The 20699-nt window shown below is 39.5% G+C and overlaps 1 protein-coding gene across 3 annotated transcripts in view; it reads left to right on the forward strand.

Moving 5' to 3' along the window:
• Nucleotides 1-20699, forward strand: part of LOC119646566 — a 277721-nt gene that overhangs the window by 154932 nt on the left and 102090 nt on the right. For 2 of the 3 annotated variants that reach the window (XM_038047045.1, XM_038047049.1), the window contains exon 2: nt 16186-16233. The exons of the other annotated variant lie outside the window; for it this stretch is intronic. The gene's annotated coding sequence lies outside the window, so the exon portion shown is untranslated. The remainder of the gene's footprint in view (nt 1-16185; nt 16234-20699) is intronic. 3 annotated transcript variants of the gene reach the window in all.

Below are 20699 nucleotides of genomic sequence, written 5' to 3' on the forward strand. Positions count from 1 at the left end.
AAGGTGTCGAACCCACTATCAACTCGGCAGTTGTGGGCCAGGCAACTAAAGCCCTACACAATCTCTATAGTTGCGATATCGATTATGTCAAGGTTATGTCATCCCGCACACCTGGCTAATCGATGTCCTGCATTCGCATCGCATTGATATGAAACTAAGAATTTTTGGTGGTAGTCATGGAAGGGTGGTGTACTACCTCGTCAATATGTTCATCTGAGGGTAATAACACCTCAGAGCCCATCCATATATGGAGGAATTCATTGGGTTCTCTTTCGTGACTACTGTATGACCCTGGCATAGTTTTGCAATCAACTATGGCCTATGTGCTAAGTGCGAGTTGACACACTTGATGTACTTAGATGACGCGACAGTTTATGCTGGCATTGGTAACTATCTTAGTCTGTTCCGGAAAATAGTCATGTTTAGCCATGATATTTGGATGGACCCAATTGCGGATACGGACTATTATGTCAAAACTTCATATCCATCATCCAAATTCTACGTCGGAACGTCCCCCGCCTCATGATGTCGGAACCATCCATAGTACGCGGGGTATTATATCTATCTAACTCAAAGTGAGCAAGCTTTAAGATGATAACGAGTTTGGGCAAGAGGGGTAGTAAAATCATAAAATATTACAAGAAGATTGAACACTCCGCACCCAGAGCTCGAGGGTTGGTTCACATGGATATAACTCATTGTCAGAAACATGCGCAAATATAAATACAAGTTCAAACTTTTAACCGAATTTATATGAGGCTTTCTGCAATAAAATTGGAAGTTCGTCGTCATTTTATTATAAATTTAATTTCACGGCATAAGCAACTTTAAGGGGCAAAACGTTTATAAAAAACCCCTATTCACTCCTGATGGTATACCTATAGTGCGTGTGTCATTCCACGATAAGCTATTATTGACGGGACTGACTCCAATTCGTATTGCAAGCAAAGTCTAGTTTTTACTACTGAAATCAGCTTTATGATTTTAAGTGACCATGCACCAGCTTCAGAGGCAGTCAGTAGATTTTAAAACTTACAGAAAGTCAGGTTTTGTCACTGAGTCAGGTGTGAGTTGAACGCAAATCAAATTAGGCAACTAAACGACCTTCCCGATTTCACGGAGAGCATTAATGTCGATCATGTCAAATGAAAACTGCTGGCAATCCGCATGCATCCCCCATGGAATCGATATATTCCCGCTTTACGCTCCGCACTTTGGTATATGGTTCTGTTGGCAGAATTTCTCAAGGGATGCTGATTTGAGTTTTCTTCACGTTTTTTCTGCTTATGTTTGAAATGAATCAATTACAACTTTTATTTCGATTAAATCGCATAAATAACTTGTATTCGATATACAACATCATTCTTTGACACATCTTTTCACTTCCCAATGCATACTATGCCGGCGACAGCTCTTCACAAGCTTCCCAAGTTTAGCTATTTACCGGTGCACTTTCTGTCCAGTTGACCACAACTCTTAACTTAAAGTTCAATGTCGGTAGTGACAAAAGCAATTATTGCCTCCAATATATCGCAAGCCGTATGTCCTGAATCGGTCTCATTATAAAAACAAACTCCCATTTTTCCTAGCCAAATACAAACGTTGAAAATGCATTTGATAATGTGCAGCATGACCAAGCATATATGAAAGCAAAAGGTGAACGATCATATAGGGAATTGAAAATTGGAACGAGTATATTGGAAAGGCTAGGGAGTGCTTAAACATGAGAAAAAGAACAAATTCTGCGTATTAAAAAATGTATTCTCTCATCAGATTGTGACCACGTAAGGTGAATACAATGTTGCACATGCCGGAAAGCCGCGGACACGACAAAATTGCGCAGAAGAGCAAAGGAGTGCCTTCTTAGAAAGTCCTGGGAGAGCTTAAGCCTTGATGTGGCTGACGCATTATACTCCACATAAGGGTTTATGGCAACCATATTCCAAAGCATGGAAAATCTTGCTTGCGAGTTCGTTGAGCGTCGTACCCATTTGTCATTATTGTTTGTTTTTGTCTTTGAACTCGTCCGAAGGCTTATCACATGCATAGCGACAGACATTATGACACTACAACTTACGCAGAGTCTCAATAAAAATGAAATATTGAAAAATTTATTATATTGAAGTAGAGACTGGGTCAAAATTCTATCCTCCAAATAGGAGTGAAAAGAAGGAGAATAGATGCAAATACAATACAGGTAAAATAAATGTATCTATAAACTTTGCCAGATTTACTAGACTGAAGTCAAAGACTAGTAGGGATAAAGAGACTACGGGCGAAATCCGATCCATTTCATTTTGCCTGATGCCTAGGCTGACGAAAATGCAGGAATGCCCTTATATCTTTCTGATACGTTCGTCGTTTTAACAAGATCTGTAATAGCAGTAAAGGACTAGGATCTCTTCCAATCAAAGGTACACAAAACTCAGAGCCCGTATCCTGGTATCAATATTGTAGAACTAATTCTGTTCTCATTACCTAGATGCGGTCATCTCACAATACCATATTAATGCTAAGGAAAACTATAATAGTTGCCCCTGTGTACCTACCCTATGAACCCTTGTACTTTTACCGACGAAAGGAATCAACATATGCAGAATCACGCGGCCTTCAAATCTTAATAGGTTGTGATGTGAACACTCAACATATTTGCTAGAGAAAGAGTAAATGCAATTCCATAGGAGAGAGGTCAAGCTATCGTGACTCGAAATTCAGATTCTGACTGTAAAACAAAGAAGGAATCCAAAAAATGGACTGGGCCAAGTTTATTGAACCCTTCAATAGTAAAGCGCAGCTCCCTTGGTGACAAAGAACTCGGTTAACGGTAGAACACAATTAGGAAGCCTGCATTACACATTTCAGAGTCCGTTAAAGTGTCTTGCATTATTGTATAGGGAAGACACGGTAATCAGTTCATTGGAGAAAACAATTATTGTAAAAGCTCAGGAAATAAGGCAGACGATCAACAAAAACATGGACGAACTAACTTCAGGAACTCTCAGGGTAAATGTAAGAGACCCATAAGGATGTTCTATGTAATATTCCGTGAAGAACTGAAGAGTGAAGAAGGGACTTCGAGGCTGTACAGGATCCTTAAAGGGGATGAGTCGAACAAGTTAAACCCCCACAGAAACCCAGATGAAACATTCACAATCACCAGACTTGAACCAATGCAAATTTCCTTGGAAGTATACCATCTGAATTGAATAAAAACGTGAACAATACGAGTTATACAATCTTATGAACATTTCATAGCACGCGGTACACCTGGCATCTATCCAATCATGCTAAAAGAGAACCCCTAGACAAAATTCTATGGAAGCCCTAAACATAAAGTTACAGTTGTTTTCATAACAATGCCCGGGACAGGAACCCAAAAAACTTCAAATAAACTGACCTGAGGTCATCTTCACACATTTATATGAAAACTCTGAATTTGCCACCAATCTTTCACTTCCAAGGTAGGAAACTCGACGCTCAAAAGTGAGTAGTGATGGAGGTGTTCGTTAATATTGAAAGTACTTTCCACAAGAGTCCCTTTCAAAACCTTTATAATGCTGCCGAAAAATATGGTATCAATGGTATTTTACAGGTAGTTAAGTAGTTTAATGTTATGTTATCCGTGTTTGCCGTGTATTGAAATAAGCATTGATCACTATCGGGTGACACAAGCAGCTAAATGCTCTCCTCAAGGGAAAGTGGTATCGCCATCCCCAGAAGTGTTGGTCGACTTACTACTATATATATATATATATATATACCGTACCAAGTTTATCCTCACCTGAGTTGCAAACGCAGAGCTGCATGCGACCAGGCGCGTGTCATGGGTTGCGGATAATGACATGACCCACCGGGTCAGCTACGAATATCGCAAGTTAATCTTGTAAATAAGTAGCCGCGGACAAGCAGAACGTTTCCGTTTGTGTTCGTCCTCCCTTACCGATTCTTCCCGTTCAGGGGGAGTAAACCTCCTTAACAAATCCGTAGTCCGGGGTGAAGGGATCGACGCGCCTATCGGATGAATTGCAGTGACGTTACACTGTATTTCAGCGGCTCCCCTCCAAATACCTTCCCTACCTTTGGAGGTAACCATGGGGCATTGCAACATTGGGGCTCTGTTGCAGGGTTGACTGGTTCCCCAATACTCGTGGGAATAAAATTGGGGAAAACAATTTAAATTTTTTTAATGGGACCCCAGGGACACGAAGACAGTACCCAACATGGTTAAGGGTCGTTCAACAACATCAGAGCAGCTCTTCGCCCTTGGATGTTTTGGCGGTTATGCCGCCAACCACCAGGGACGGGAGACCTAGGCGTCGTATGGTTTGGACGAACCAACTCAACGAATTTATCGTCCGCGCCTATTACCGTGTCACGGATTTGGAACGGAATCCATCAGGGTACAGACATCGACTACATGACGCGTTCATAACCCGATTTCCGGAGCTAAGTCATGTTCCGGAACAGAACGTCGTCAACCAGTACCGGGTGATCGCAAATAACAACCGAGTTGCCTTACCAACTAGGCAACAAATCTTCCAAGAGGTTTCACTTGAGCTCGGGCTGGAGTCATCAAATTACCGGACTAGTCAAAGGAGTAACACAAGTACTCCACCTGTAAGGCACTCCATGAATTCAGTAGTCAGGAGAAGCTTAGTAACTGGGGATGTCGACCCAATTTATAATGAGGCTTTAACCGCATTCCAGGTCGCATTCACAGAGTACGCTGAGATTCTCCCAGACGCTAGGCCAAAGATCCCAAAACTGAAGTTTAGTTCGGCAACTACTAACATCATTGCTGCCGTTGACAGAATTTTGGCTGATCGTTTGGCTAGCGAAGTTCATGCTACAGAGGTTCACAGCCTGATCTATGTTGCAGCTGCCACGGTTATTCGTCTCCATAACCAACATCTTAGAGCGAATAACAGAGGTATGCGCAGAAGGACTTTACCGTTCTGGGTGTTTCGACTCAACAAAAGAGTCGAAAAGTTGAGAAAGGAGATTGGTCGTGTGACGCAAGCACTCCTTGGAAATTCATCACCACGAGTGCACAGATGCGTTGCGAACATCATTGGAAACTACCATCTGTCCAATGATATGCCAATCGAAGAAATCCTCGAGGTGCTGAAGCAGAAATTTGCGGTATGCTCCAATCGCATCCGTAGGTATCAGAAAAGCTTTCAGCGAAGGACAGAAAACACCTTGTTCTTCCAGAACCAACGGGGATTCTACAAAAATCTCACCAGCTCAGATAGGGAAAATAACCTCGATCTGGATCAGGCAGAAGACTTCTGGAGAAGTGTTTGGAGCGAATCCAGCCGTTGCAATTTAGAAGCAGCGTGGCTCCCACACCTTATGCGTTCATGCGAGGCCCTCCCCGAAACGACCATGCCTGACGTAACTGAAGTCGAGATTGAAGCAGCCCTTGACAAGGCAGGTAACTGGAAGGCACCAGGAGTTGACAAGATTCACAACTTCTGGCTGAAGCGGTTCAAGAGCGTTCACAGGATATTGGCAAATCAATTTAATCAGATGATTGCGGATCCTGATTTAGTTCCACTATTTTTCACCAAGGGGATAACTTTCCTCATCCCCAAGGAACAGGGTGTCTCTTGCCCTTCAAAATGTCGACCAATTACTTGTCTTCTTACCATCTACAAGGTCTTCACTTCAGTTTTGTGCGCGAACATCTCAAAACATCTTGATGTTCATAAATTTATAGCTGAGGAGCAAAAAGGATGCGCGAAAGGCTCCCGACACTGCAAAGAACAGCTTATAATCGATACGGTAGCTGTAAAGCAGGCTGTCCACCAAAAACGAAACATCTCGACAGCCTACATCGATTATAAATCAACCTTTGACTCCATATCACACGTGGTTACTACAAGTGTTACGCTTGTATAAAATCAACCCGAATGTCGTTCTTCTTCTGAGAACAGTAATGAAGAATTGGAGCACGAAGCTATCGGTATCCTCACAAACATCAGGAGAGATACCAATCAGGCGTGGCATTTTCCAAGGCGACTCTCTAAGCCCACTGTGGTTTTGTTTGGCTTTGAATCCGCTATCCCATCTTTTGCATCAAAGCAAATACGGGTTCCAAGTCAAGCATGGCATATTGACGACATCAAATTGTATGCCAAAGACGAGAACCAACTTCGCTCCTTGCTGGACATCACCATCCAGTTCAGCAGGGATATCGGCATGCAGTTGGGTTTGGAGAAATGTCGCATAAAAACAATTGTTCGGGGAAAACACACCGACAACGAAGGATACAGCCAAAATAACATCCGAATTGAAGGCATGGATTCGGACGACGTCTACAAATACCTCGGCATATTGCAAGCAACAACACCTGCTGTGGCCATAATCAAATCTAAGTTGCTGGGGGAATTTGAACGGCGTCTGGATCTTGTCCTTAAAACTGAGCTGTACGGGAAAAATAAAATCATGGCAATCAACACCTTTGCCATTCCCGTCTGTCTGTACACTTTCGGTGTGATACAGTGGAGTAATACTGATTTGGAATCTGTCAATAGACGGGTAAGGGTAGTTCTTGCAAACAACAACATGCACAATAGAGCTGCCGAAAAATTGAGGATCACTATCCCACGTCATCAGGGAGGAAGGGGGTACTTGATTTAAAAACGTTGCACTACAATCAAGTGCATTCTCTTCGTGAGTTTTTCTATGAGAAACAATCCTCTAGCCAAATACATCAGGCTACCGTCATGGCAGATAATAAATTATCTCCTTTGAACTTGAGAAGCAGAGAATGGGATCCCATGTCGAATGTTACTTCAGTCCAACAGAAGATCGACATGTGGAAAGAGAAACCCATTCACGGAGGTCATATCAAAAATTTGTTGTTGTCGGGCATTGACATCGAAGCCTCCAACAAATGGTTGACAAATGGTGTACTTTTCTATGAGACCGAAGCATTCTTAAATTCAATTCAGGATGCTTCGCTCCCAACAAAAAATTATAAACGGTACATTCTTCACGACTCCTCAATCACCAACTCCAGTTGTAGGTTATGCAACTGTGAAGAGGAGACCATCCAGCAATGGAGCATGGAGCATGGAGATGCAAAAAGCGGTTATCCTTGCAACCTGTGCTATAGTCCGAAGAGTCCTGTCCGGTAACAATCTGACCTAATGGGTTTCAGTTTCACTGTCTTCAATATAAGATCCATGTCTCTGTAGTGTAGAACCTCCGCGTCATTGGCTGAAGTGTTTGCGACAATCGGGATGTAGTAATACATTTTCGCATGGTCGCACGCACTTTGCGTTAAAACGCCTCATCGCTGTGATGCGGGCCTTTGGATGTTACCTTCAGCCCATCCTTAGGGTGGTCCCCCCCGGTCCGGTTGGGCGGGAAGAGGGTCCGTGGGCTTTTTGAACTATAAATGATATTTCACGCTCAGCCATATGTTAATCGGAACTGTGTGAGGAATCAGTCGATACATCATTGATTTGATTGGCGGGTGGTGTGCCAAAAACGGGGTTGACATCGCTTTTAATGGTGAGGCAACGGAATAGTCTTTGCCTTCCAAAGATGAGGGTATAACCCTCCAATTCTGAGAAGAAGTGGAACATCTTCAAGTTATTCTAGAGAAGAAGTTTGTGGGCTGTGCAGGCAGATCTGTGCCTCGTCAGGTCAGGTATATGGTAATTAGGAGAACTAAACCCAGTTCTTTCAATGACTTGGGATTTTTGCCTCCCCACACGATTGTTTCCTGGACATAAATTTAGCCTCAAGGGCAGGTAAAACTAAGTCGGACTAGACTAGAATGTGGGGTGGGGATATGCTGAAGTTTTCTATACCAATGGCTCAAAAACAGAACAAGGCAAAACAAAGGCAACAAGGTGACACTTGTTCATCATGCAATGATGAAATGGGAACCATGGATTGATGCTTAAATGAGTTCCTTCACCTATAGCATCATATCCGCGAACGAAAATTTCGTAATACATGAATGACTCTAGGATTTTCTGCTAACGGACCACTACGGTCTGGTAGCTTAGGGGCTGAGACTCTCCACCAACTTTGTACATTTACGCACGGGTGGAAAGCAAAGGTCTTGTAAGATGTAAGTATCCGTGAACATGTTTAGCATAAAATGGAGATGAATGTCTGGTGAGAAAAGAAGAATGAAATGGGTAACCATTATAAAGGATGCAACACATTCGATTATTAGCGATCAAAGGTTGGTAGGCAATCTATGCATGATATCTTATCTTATATTAGAAATACCTTAAAATAGCTGCTAAGTTATGTATACAGCTTACATTACAATCATTAAAAACGAACTTAATAACGAAGAAAGTAACAACGGGAAAAGAGGCAGGCTGCTCTGAGTCAAGCAGACAAGTCAGCAATTTCATTCAGTGAATCCTTGAAGGGAGCTTAAAAAACTTCGACATGTTGTTGTTGATACTGACCCAGTTGGGAGTAAGTACTTTAGTCAAATCAGGGTGATAATCCCAGGCGAACGCATTGCTCCAAGCGTATCGTTATGGTCTTCAAATTAAATGCTCCAACATGGTTCAGGGTTTAAATCTAAATTTGAATCCTGCACAATGTATTATATTATTACAACAAAGAATTGGACTCATCGACTCTCAAGTCTATCCTCAAGGCTGGTTAGATATCTATTGTGGGCTGTTTTAATTACGAAGGCTGCGAATATGCTCGGTAGGGTTTTGACATTTTATTTGGATTTTATGCTCTAGGCTTTTTTTCGGATTTTAGGGAAGAGATTAGGATAAAGGAAGGGTGGAACTGGTTTCTCCCAGAAACTGCCTAAATTCAATTCAAGTTAATTGAAATGCACGAAAAGTACTTAGGAGTGGACCAAATATTTTGAAATGAAAAATTTATAAGTCTAGTATTCAGTTTAAAATGAAATAATTTTCGGAATTGATTACTTATGATGAGCAGATAAGTCAAAATGTATAGTAGAACTTACCGATGGGGATAGAGAAAGTTTCAACCAACAGTCCATGAAGGCACAATAATTTGAAATTAAAATGAAAGCGAAAAAATTTAAAAAACACTGTCATCTGGAAGCAATTGGGCAGAAGTGCATTCTAAATTGATTTAAGGAAATTTTTGCTAATGCTAATTCTCAGATTTGATAAACCCAAATTCCAGCTATTCAATGCTACCCTTTGAATCCATGCCCATACATTAAAGAGAGAAAAAATAAATAAAAAACAATAAATAGCGCGTGGAGTCTCAAATCTCGCTTTCCGGATAACGCAGTTAAATCTAATACTTTTTTCAGCCCCAAATGTATTTCGGGTTGCCTCCCAGCCTGACCAAGGAAGAGGCTTTCATTTAAATTTGGACCTTTCCACGAAGCAAGGACGATGAGGAAAGAAGAGCATTCAAATTAATAAAATCCTTCCATCCGCTGAGTCAATGCTTCGTTGGTCACAATTCAAACAAAATTTTCCGCACTATTTTTGCAGATTTAGATTATTTTTCTTTTTTCCTTTAAAATATTTACTATAATAGAATTGCCCCGGGTTGTGCTCGAGTTTGGCTTTGCGTATATTAATGCATAGTCCGTATCTACCCTAGTTAGTATTCAATAAATAGCATTATCTACCTCAAGTTCTATAATGCAAAGGCTCACTAAATAATCAAATAGATATCGAACCAAAATCAAAAGAGCAGACGAAGAATGTACCGCTGCCAAAACGTCGTAGACTTAATACTTCAGTCCCTCTGTAATTTTTAGGATTATTATATAACGTGTATATATTTTTCCTCAAAATGGAAATAATTTATAAATAGTTTCTGGGCAGCGTGTTGTGTCTAAAGTTCTATTCATACGTAACAGCAACCATCGTCTCCAACATAGATTGTGTCCAGTACAGCACAGACGAAAGTATTCATACTAAGTAGCAGCTAGCGTGTCCAGCACAGAGCTTATCTGATACAAAAATATTCTTGTATACATTTTCTATCTGAGTATTCATGCTTACTGTAGCTAGCGTTACGTACTCGACACGGATTGTGCCAGAGACATCATTAGTATAAATAAAGAAGACTTGAATTTGTATGGTGGAAGAAAATGATTGCGTATGTACATGACTGCACGCATCCCAACGGGATTTTTGTGGAAGTATTTCTTTTTTGCATCAATGATTTCATTAATGCAAAGTGATGAAAATTAGTATGGTTTTTATGCACAAGCCCAACCACATTTATTTTGGCATGACATAGTAATCCTTTGTTCATTTATTCAAGCTGATGAAAAATTCACAGCTGAAAAAGGAAAATCATTTTTCATAACACAATTGTTTTACAAAATTATAAATTCATTTATTTTTAATTTCGCGAAAAAAAAATCAATAGAACAATTCCCAAAGAAGCTCATGCTGCTACTGGTAAGTATGAATACTCGCATGGTAAATGTATCGAAGAATACTTGTCTCTCTGACACGCTGTCCACGCTTCTTGTGGCTGGCACGCTCCTTGCTGGATACGTAACGCTAGCTACTAGGAAGAATGAATACTTTTATACTAAATGTGCTTGACACGTTTTGTTCTGGACACGCTAACTGCTAGTTGATATTAACACAGCTTAAATCGTCGGGCGCAGTTTCCGTTTTGTGACACGCATTGTGGACATTTATTTCACGTAAAGCATGCCAGCATTCCTGTAGTTTCATTCAGTGTCTTGATGATTCAGTGCATTGATAGTGCTTTTTCTGTTAAATTAGAACAGTTTACCCGTCGATTTCTCTGTTGCTGTCATCGTTAATGATCAAAGTCTATCTCAACAAACGCTCAGATTATTCTTAACGCTGGTGCACCACCGAGACTACAGTGATCTCCGAGAAATTTACAACAGATACGGTAGTTCCACCTTCCATTGGATGCCATTGGATAATGTCAGCTGCACTTCTGCTGAGTCTTGAGTCCAAAGTAGCCCTTCAGAAGAGTTATTTATGGACAATTTTATCCAAAGGCAGTTGTGGGCCAGCTGTATTGAGTTACGATATGGTATTTCCCACAGAGCAAGATAGCTCCATCAGCGACCTTCATGGAAAGAGTTTCTCATTACACTGTTGAATATTCTGCTTAAATACCCTAGCTTTTCATACTCAGTTCGCAGCTCAATGTTGGCTTTGGATACCTCAAAGCTTTATTCCACAATAGATGTAAAACTGGATATTCATTTTTAACTGCCTCTTGCCGTACTCTAAAAAAAGTGGCTTCTATTCTTCTCCAGTTTAAATGTTACCTACATGGCCATGTAAGTTAGGTACCTATGAATAGTAACGTATGAGTTCATTAAGATCAGTGGTCACTCAAAACTCCCTCCCTCGTCAACCCTAATTTTGTAATATTTCATCAACGATCTTTAGACGGGACACCCAATTTCAAGCGTTTAACAAACTATTTTATGCAGATGATGTTTTCCTAAAATCTCATAACAAAGCTCACCTTGAGCAACTTGTCCAAAAGTGGAAAAATGGCCTCACGTAGCGTTGCCACAGTAACCTGCCGAAAACTGAGTCATTTAAGTAATAATAATAATAATCGTTGGCGCAACAATCCATGTTGGATCAGGGCCTTGAAGTGTGTTAGAGCACTTCATTCAAGACCATAACGGTACACTAGGAGGCAATGCGGTCAGCATTGCGCTCGCATTTAAGTATCTTGGATCAATGCTCTAGGTGAGTGACGCTATGCTTCACACATCAGTGATCTTGGATGAAGTGTTCTCCAACTACTGGCGTTCCATGCATCAACAAGCGCCTCAAATCCAAGATCAATGACAGTGCGTTTTGTCCTATTGGCATTCATGGTTCTAACTACTGGTCGATTTCCAGTGACAATGGGCGGTCTCTTGTTGTAATCGATGATACGTTAGACCAGTGGCTTAACACGCTTTGATAAGGATCGAAATGAAGGCACTTGCAGCCGATACGGTGTTATACCCATGGTGGAAGAGTTGCGAGATGATGTGGTCAGTAGCTAAGGTCGATATGATCATCAAAATTGATTGAAAACCACCAAAAGACCGACCGAAACGGCCCACGGTATTTGCGTGGGCTTCATTGTAAGCAAACTCAGCGAGGCTGAACATGCCCAGACTATGGTGTATCAGGAACTAAACGACATCTATTCAGATAAACTCGCGCTTCCGAAGAAGTTAAACTTACGGTGAGAATTTTTTCAGTACAAATCATTTGGAAAAAAAAACATTAATGACGGCCTGTCCCAAGTCAAAGCTCTCTCAACATTGCCAATTAGCTATTTCAATATATTATAGCTGTAAGTAGGTTTTCGGCATAATCCACTGTCAGTCCCACTTTCTGGTCAACACGGGTATCTAGCTCTACGCCGACGAAGTTCGAAGTGAATAACAGCGGTAGTCACTTTACATGTACTACTCTCATATAGCAACACAGAGAGAATATTGCCATAACTTAATAATGGTGGCATTAAAATGGTTCTGTTTCTAAATTGGGGACAAAACAACGAAGGTGGTTTTATCGTTGTTAGTGGCTTGAACGGCAGCAACTTTGATGCCACCGTAGGCAATAATAACGCTTGGTTTCTGTTTTTCAAGTCCAGAGTCATTTAGCTAAGTTTCAAAATTCGCTGATAGAGCAAGAAGTTTTCATCGACGTAGTCGAGGTGCTTGAGGAAAGATAATCTAGTTTATTGAACTGCTTCTCGTATTTCAACATAGGTAGCAAGTAGAATCAAGTAGATCATCTTAAAGAAAAAAAGTAAACCGCATTTTAACGTGGAGGCTTAACTACAGACCCCAAACTAGGATTATTAAAAGATATTAAAAGCTAAATTTTTGGTGGCGTGTTAAACTTTCTTTTGTGAATTTTGGTATTTTTTGAAGCCATCTTTAATGAATAAAAAAAAAATTTTTTAATATGCAATTTCGATAAAAACGCATTTAAAAAGTATAATATGATTTTTAGCCATAAAATCTTAACTGGTCATTAATATACCATACCTAATCCATAAACCTTAGGTTTATTGAAGAAACACATCTAAAGCCTTGGCTTTACTTCTTATGATTTTAGCGAAGTTATTCGAACGTCATTCGGTGGCTTTTGTCCTGGTTATAATTCAAACAAATGCCGCAGTTTATTAACGATTTCTTATCGTTCTACTGTGTTTTGCCAAACTCGTGTGCTTTTTTGCTATTTTTTTGGCGTCCCGAGTGGACAGCCCTCTTCGAAAACTTCTCTCGTACTGTTTGTGATCATCAGGGCTGTTTTCTCTATCCCCGCAATGGGTTTGATACAGCTCCCAGGAATCGTGACTCTTGCACTGAGCGCTCAATTTGTCTTCCGCAGATTTCATATAGGAGCGGTTGAAGGTGGTGCCATGATCATTATGAAACCAATCCGCTAATGTTCATAGAGGTTGACATCGTTCAATACACACATCATTCTGTGAAGAGCAGCCACGTCAAGGAATGCCATCGTATGTTTATGAATTTTCACCTGACCGCATTGAAAAAGTAGGTTAATTACGGAAGTTGACGATTACGAGTTTGGGTGCCACTAGAAATTCAAATAGTGTCCATCTTCTCCTGTTGATGTTAGACTTTCCCCATCAAAATAGGTGAACGTTAAAGTCGCTGCTTGCCATTATCTCGATACCTTGACACTCGGCATAATCACTAGCTCTCATGAATGTTTTCCCAAGAAGCTCATTCTCGTCGTATGGGAAGAATATCCTTCTTTCCCTGCATTTTGATTTTGACTTTTCATGGTTAATTTACGGTTCTGGTGTTGAAATCACGTAAGTCTTGGAGGTCTTTTGAAATCAAGATGCAGGAGCGGTTCTCCTATTAGCATACAATAGGTCTCATTTTCCAATTATTATTATTCTGTTCAGGGAAAGTCGCACCGCGTCCTTAAAGAACTATTGTGACCCTTTTACTGGTTATAGTGTACCCATTAATCATAGTATCTTAAGCAGGCCTATAACCGTCAGGTATGTTCCCTACTTCCAGATCTTTCAGCTTTCCATCTGATATTAAATGTTCTCCCCGATGCCTCAACCTACTTTGCAAAAGTGCCGGACAGAGGTTTCATCATACTCCTCGCAAAACCCGCAGACTGTGTCCGTAGATATCCGTAGGATTCTCTAGCTGATAGTTCAGCCGAAAATGACCAGTGGGAATTCCCACTATGATTCGCAGGTTCGTTTTGGTGAGGTTTAAGCAATCCTTTGTGCGTATGCGTTCGTATCCCCTAATAAGCACCCTGGACTGCTCCATCCCTGGTAGGTTCGCCCAGTATAGTTCCTTCAACCGTTCCTCTTCATTTCTTAGATTCATAGCTATGAAACCGTTTCTAATTCCACAGAAGGGTTCTGGCCCGTGTAAAGGCGTCCCTGCTCCCTTCTTGGCTAGTTCGCCCGCTGCCTCGTTGCCTTCCAGCCCAGCATGACCTGGAACCAGACCTTGTTGGACGAGCCGAGTGTATTCAGTCTCTCAACGCATTCTCACATCAGTTTAGAATTCCTTAATCGCTGCTTGGCTATCATTTGGCTTGTTTTCCAAACAACAACCCTTGGTTCCCGTGTGAGGTATATAAACGTTTTGTACCAACTGATTCTACAACTGGTTAGCAAAGTGTTGGCTCATCTACGCCGTGGTCTACACGTCCCTTTCACTGACCTTAGAAGCCTACATTTTTAGCGAGAAAGTCCCAATCCCGTAGTAGAACTCGTTTATTTCCGAATTTTCTTAACAGCCGTTGCCCTGCAAGTTAGTATTGCATTTTAAGTAGCTAAAATTGATACAGGAGTTTTTTACTTATAATAACGTCTAACACAAATTTAGGCAATTTCGTCAATTTTGACCGAAATTTCACTGAAAACTCGCCGAATAAAAAGGCTTTTATTTCAGCCGGTCTTCATTTAAAACAATTTTCATAATTCGAAGACTTACATATACTATAGATAGACATAGCATTAGTAGGATTTTGTAAATAGAATAATTTCCTTCTCGATTCGTTTGTCTTTTCGATAGATATATAAATATTCATATTGAAAAGTATTAATTAGGGAGCAAAAAGCAGTCCGGTGCCTCAAAAGTATGAAATTCAAACGACCTGAATTTCCTTTTGTCTCTTATTGTACTTTTTGCACACATCAAGTTTGAAGAGCTACTTGCCTATCTTTTTGTTTGAAATTCACCGAAATGCAAAACAATTGCATTCAGTTTTTATTCCTTTGGTTCTATTCTATTATCTGAGTTATATTGAATGAAATTGTTTCTTCCAAAATCTCCAAGAAAAACTCATCCAGGGAAAGTTTGCTTATACTTTCCGCTAGTACGCAACATGAGAAAAAATTAAGTTTGCATCAGGAACGTTTTCATTCTATGCTCCACTTTCCATATATTTATTTTCCTGAATTTTTTTTTTAACCTACTCCGTCATACAATATTCTGTTCGGTATTGCACATGTAAGGACGTCAACAAATCCTTGCAAAGTTTTCTGATTAAACTTTTTCTCAACATGAAGTGAAAAAGAAGGAAACGTATTTTTATTGAAGTTTCATCTTTCCAGGGAAAAAAATTAAAGTGAAGCAAAAGTTAAGAAATACCGAAGTTTCTCTCAGAAGGAATAAGTCCCAGCTATTTGTTTCTGCAGTTCTTAAAAAAATTGTATTTGATTTTGTTTTAAGTTTATTTTGCTTCTGCTTTCATTCTTTATCTAAAATGTTAATCTGACTTGAAAGTCGAGAACCGCAGGCAGAATTAAAATATCGTCCTGCATTCCATTTGATACTTCTTCATTGAGTATTGAATGAATTTAGACTGCGTAATCTTGCCTTTATTTTCGTTGTTTGGAAACTCAAATTATAAAAGTATCTTCCTGAATAATACTGCTAATATAACGTAGTTGATTTATTTATAAGCATGGGTTATCGGATTCCCATTTGGGTCAGCCTTGATACACTGAATTAGGGACACTTTACATTACCCACCAATTTCCTAAATCACGCTATGGCCTCGGTATCTACGTATTCAATTATGGTTTAATGACTAATAGATGAATAAAAAAGGCATTATGTGATAAAGCTTCAAATTTTATAATAAGTACACTTTAAGAACACGCACGAATTTTAGTTTATCACGATAAAGATTTTGATTTCTAAATATCTTTTTTTTTCAGTCTGTACAACTGCGTGAAAGTTCATCTATTCAGCAAAAAAATGTAAAGGTGAGAAACTTTTTGAAAAGTCATTGACAAATTTCGACTAAGGAACTAATTTAATTGCGTGATTTAAACCTTTGGATCTCTATGCCAATGGAAGTTATCTTCCCTGAACTGATTCAATATTTAGGTATGAATCATAGAATTAAAAAGGTAAAAATAACCCAAATAAATATCTAGGTATGCTTTCTATGGTGATGATGCAGTTACTCACAATTTTAGCAAAAATAGACATTTTAATGGCAGTTTTGGCTGGATTGATTCGCAGCCCAGCTCCTTGAACTAAAATTGATAGACCAGTAGCTTACTCCAAACTACAATTTTTATTTTGCAGTGTAGATATATATTTCGAAAGCAACTTACCCCTTTCATCAGTACAAACCTATCTAAGTAAGTACCTTTGTACTGATGAAGGGGGTAAGTTGCTCCCAAAATATATATCTACACTGGAAAATAAAAATTCTAGCTTGGAGTAAGCTACTGGTCTATCAATTTTAGGCTAGACTACAAATAGAAGACAACATCTTATCTCCCTGAACTAGTTACCAATGATTCGCAAGAAAGTATTCACTTTTTCGATTGGTGTCGTTGCTTCGACAGATTTCGTTGACGTCTTGGCATTACCACCGAGGAGAAGCTTGGCAAAACCTTTCTTTCGTAGAACACCACTCTCCGGTCTATATTTTAATTTGGATTTAAAGGGGGAAACCACATTAAATTGTTTCCAGAATCGTTTTTAAGGTTTTGTGTAAAACAAAACCTTATTAAAATCGATTCAATGTCTGTCTGTCAGTCTGTCACACGGGTTTTTCTCCAAAACGGCTAAACCGATGCGAAGAAAATTTGGTGGACAGATGGGAACTATAAAAACCCACAGCGAGTGGCATAAATTTAGGTTTGCATGTAAGGAGACATGCAAACGGGGGATTTAAAAATTTTTTTCACCGGATATAGTCGTGTAGGGTATGACATGAATGGTCTCAATTTGTACTTTCGGAAACTGACGTTAGTTTTGGCGTGATTTGCAAAGTGCGTGAATAAGGAGTCAAAATGTACGCACTCAAAGTGAGACAGGACTCATTTTCGGAAACTACCCAACCTTAAAATTCGAAATAAATCACGGTGGTGCACTTAAATCTAGGCCTGAAAATATGTCTCATTCCGATATCTGCTCAAATAAACTTACTAGTAGTCTATTACTAACTTTTAGAAATTTACTGAAAAACCCCCCTCAAATTCATCCTAGGATTTTCGAATTAGAGGACAATATTTCGTATATACGTGTTTTATGTTAAGTTTTATGGAAATCTGGCCATTAACGCCAAAGTTATAGCAGTTCAAACTTAGCAATTTCGCGAGAAATAACTGCTTCCGAAGCCATAAGGTGCGACGTCATAATTAACCGGAATAATTGACATTCGTGTGAAATAATAAAGTCGCATTTATGAAGAATCTACTTATCTGCAGCCCTTATTAAGGTTTTGTGTAAAACATTTATGTGAAATCTAATCTTCGAGAGATATCCCATTCCGGTATCTGCTCAAATAAATTTAATAATAGTACACTATCGACTTTCAGAAATTAACTAAACAACTCCCCTTTAGTTCTTCCTAGGTGTACTAAGTACTAATTTTTCACCGACATAGAGGACAGCCTCTTACAAACACATAGCAGATTAATAGTCAATTAAGGCTTTATGGCTAAAAATCACATTCTACTTTTTAAATGCATTTTTCTCGAAACCGGATGTTGAAAATCGGCTGCCAGCATAGCCCAAAATCTATCCAACGAAATTCTTTGAAATTTTCACGAGTTATTCAGAACATATTTCTGCGGTCGGCGAACTAGGATAATTGCGATTCATTTAGTAGTTTTTTTTATTCATTAAAGAAGTTTTAAAAAAACACCAAAATTCAGAAAAAAGTTTAACACAGCACCAAAAATTTAGCTTTTAATAATAATCCTAGTTTATGGACTGTAGTTAAGTCTGTACGTTGAAATGCCGTTTCCTTTTTTTCTTTACGATGATCGTAGCGCCTTCTAGCGTGGCAGCAGAAAAACACCTTTGTTTTGGAGATGGGTGTATAAATTGCTCTGCATTTCTATAAGGAACTAATTTTTCCAGTAAGATACTGGAAAAATTACTACGCATGCTCAAGATATTTCTTAATATATGGTGAAAAATTCACATTTGTATCTTCATCCAGTACTTCACACGGGATGACCCCCTCAACAGCATCTTGAGCCACACAAATAAGATGCTGACGTCATAATTAACGAGAATAATTGACATTCGAGTGAAATATTAAAATTCCTGCTGCTTCTCCCCAGCCTTTTTTTATATCTGATGTAGGTTACATTCTCAGCATTTGCTAATAATATTAAACTCAGAGTATGAAGCGTATCTGGCTGTCTATTATCAATACAGGGGTTTCCATAAAATGATTTATTCAAATCGCCTTCTAGAAAAATAGAAGGGAATGGAATTTTTAGCTATGTGACACTGAGCTGTCGTGCACTCATCGCTCCTCACATCTTTTTCTTTTTCTTTAGCCTTTGTCCCGTTCACAAGCGGGGTCGTCCCATCGTGATCGGTTTCGTTATTTTATTTTATCAAATGCCTGATTAAAATGTAATCGCGAGGCCTTTAAATCTCCATTCAGCGTATCAAACCACTGTTGTATCGGCCTGCTTTTTGGTTACTTATCATTGACTTCGATGCTCAGACCAATATTGGTAAGTGCATTCTCGTTAGCGTGAATTACGTGACCACATCATCGAAAACGATATTCTCATTTCAGACGTGATCAAAACGTGTCACGCCACCAGTGCAATGCAACATCTTCGTTCCCATTACCGCAAGACGTCGCTCATTGTCTTTTATAGTCGGCCAACACTCAGAACAATAGAGAGCGACAGACGGACGACATTGCAGTAAATTTCAGATTTAAGACGTACGCTGATACGTCACAAAGAACACCAGTTGTGGAATGCCACCTGATTCAGATTGCGTTAATGCATGAAGCAATTTCAGTACGTGGTTCTCCATTGGCTGATAGCATTGACTCGAGATATTTAAATCGCTGAGTGCTGGCAATGGCAGTAACCTGCCCAGAACTGAGCGATTTAAATACCTCGGGTCAATGCTATCAGCCAATGAAGAACTACGTTATGCTCCTCACATAGGGAAACACAAAACCCTTTTATACCTGAAGCGTTAAGCTTCGCGTTTCCCGACTTGTTTTTATAGATCGATAGTTTAACGATCCCAGAATACGCCGCAAAAATTGCAAGCGAAATTCACATGCCTTTAGATTCTCTTTAGATCCCCCCGCCCCCCTTCGGTTCGGGCTCAAACTCGAGCGCTCAGGATATAGTCACTTTATATAAGTTTATAATTACTTGGTGCTCAGCCCCTACTACGAGTGCATTTGTATTTTATTTGCAATTAAGACTGGCAAATGTGTTCGTATCCGAAAGGCGTCTTTTCAAACAATTTTTCATTTAAACCCGTTTTCCTCAAAATTACATTCCTCACATTTGCGGGAATTGTAACTCGAAAAGCAATGAACCGATCATTACGAAATTTGGAAATATGATTCGATGCAATGACATCATATTTTTAAGGGTGCCTTCTTGGTTAATTAGTAAAAATAAATGATAAAAATTGAATTATTTTTTTGAATAGCTTCCGAGTTTTTAATTTTGTCTATTCTCACCTATATTGAGGTTCATATAATTTGAAAGTTAAGTTAGTAATGTGAATTTGAAACTTTGTTAGTTTCAGATAGAAATTGGAGTTGCTGCACATGCCGCAGTTGGCAAATTCTAGTTGCCACCTTTCAGCGGACTAATGCCGCGCAACTTTGTTGTTTTTGGTTTAAATTATTTCAAAAAGTTCTCAAAGGTTGTTAAAACAATGGCTAATTTAATGTCCAAATTTGATTAAATTTTAATTAATTCTTCCTACTAACGAAAAATTCTAAAAAGTACGTAAACATAAACCTTCCGATGTTGTTTGCCAGCTTAAGGCTGATGCAGGTTCGAAGGAGTACCAAATTACTGACGTACTTCCTTCTAGACAATGATTCTGCGATCGATACACCCAAGGTTCTTGAACCAGCCGTCACCCTTTAAAATCAAAGTTATTAATTACAGAAGCAACTTTTTCATGGCGGAGATTTATCTGCGCTATCTTAGTGCTGATTGCTTTAAGCTCTTCTCCAATGTCCAATGAGTATCATTTTCCTCCTTCTACATGGCACTTTCCTGTAGCTCGCTGTTGGTCTTGAGATCCAGGACGATGTTGAGAGTGTAAGGCTGTCATTTTTATTGGGGCCCCTCAGAAATGTATGCAAGTAAAAAATAATCGGCCTTAGGTTGGGAAATTTACCAAAAAAATTTAAAGGAAAGGTGAAGGTCCTACGTGGAATTCCCGTCAACACATCGGCATACGCCTGCAATCTTTGTGT

The sequence above is a fragment of the Hermetia illucens genome, chromosome 1, assembly GCF_905115235.1.
Source record: "Hermetia illucens chromosome 1, iHerIll2.2.curated.20191125, whole genome shotgun sequence".
NCBI lineage: Eukaryota > Metazoa > Arthropoda > Insecta > Diptera > Stratiomyidae > Hermetia > Hermetia illucens.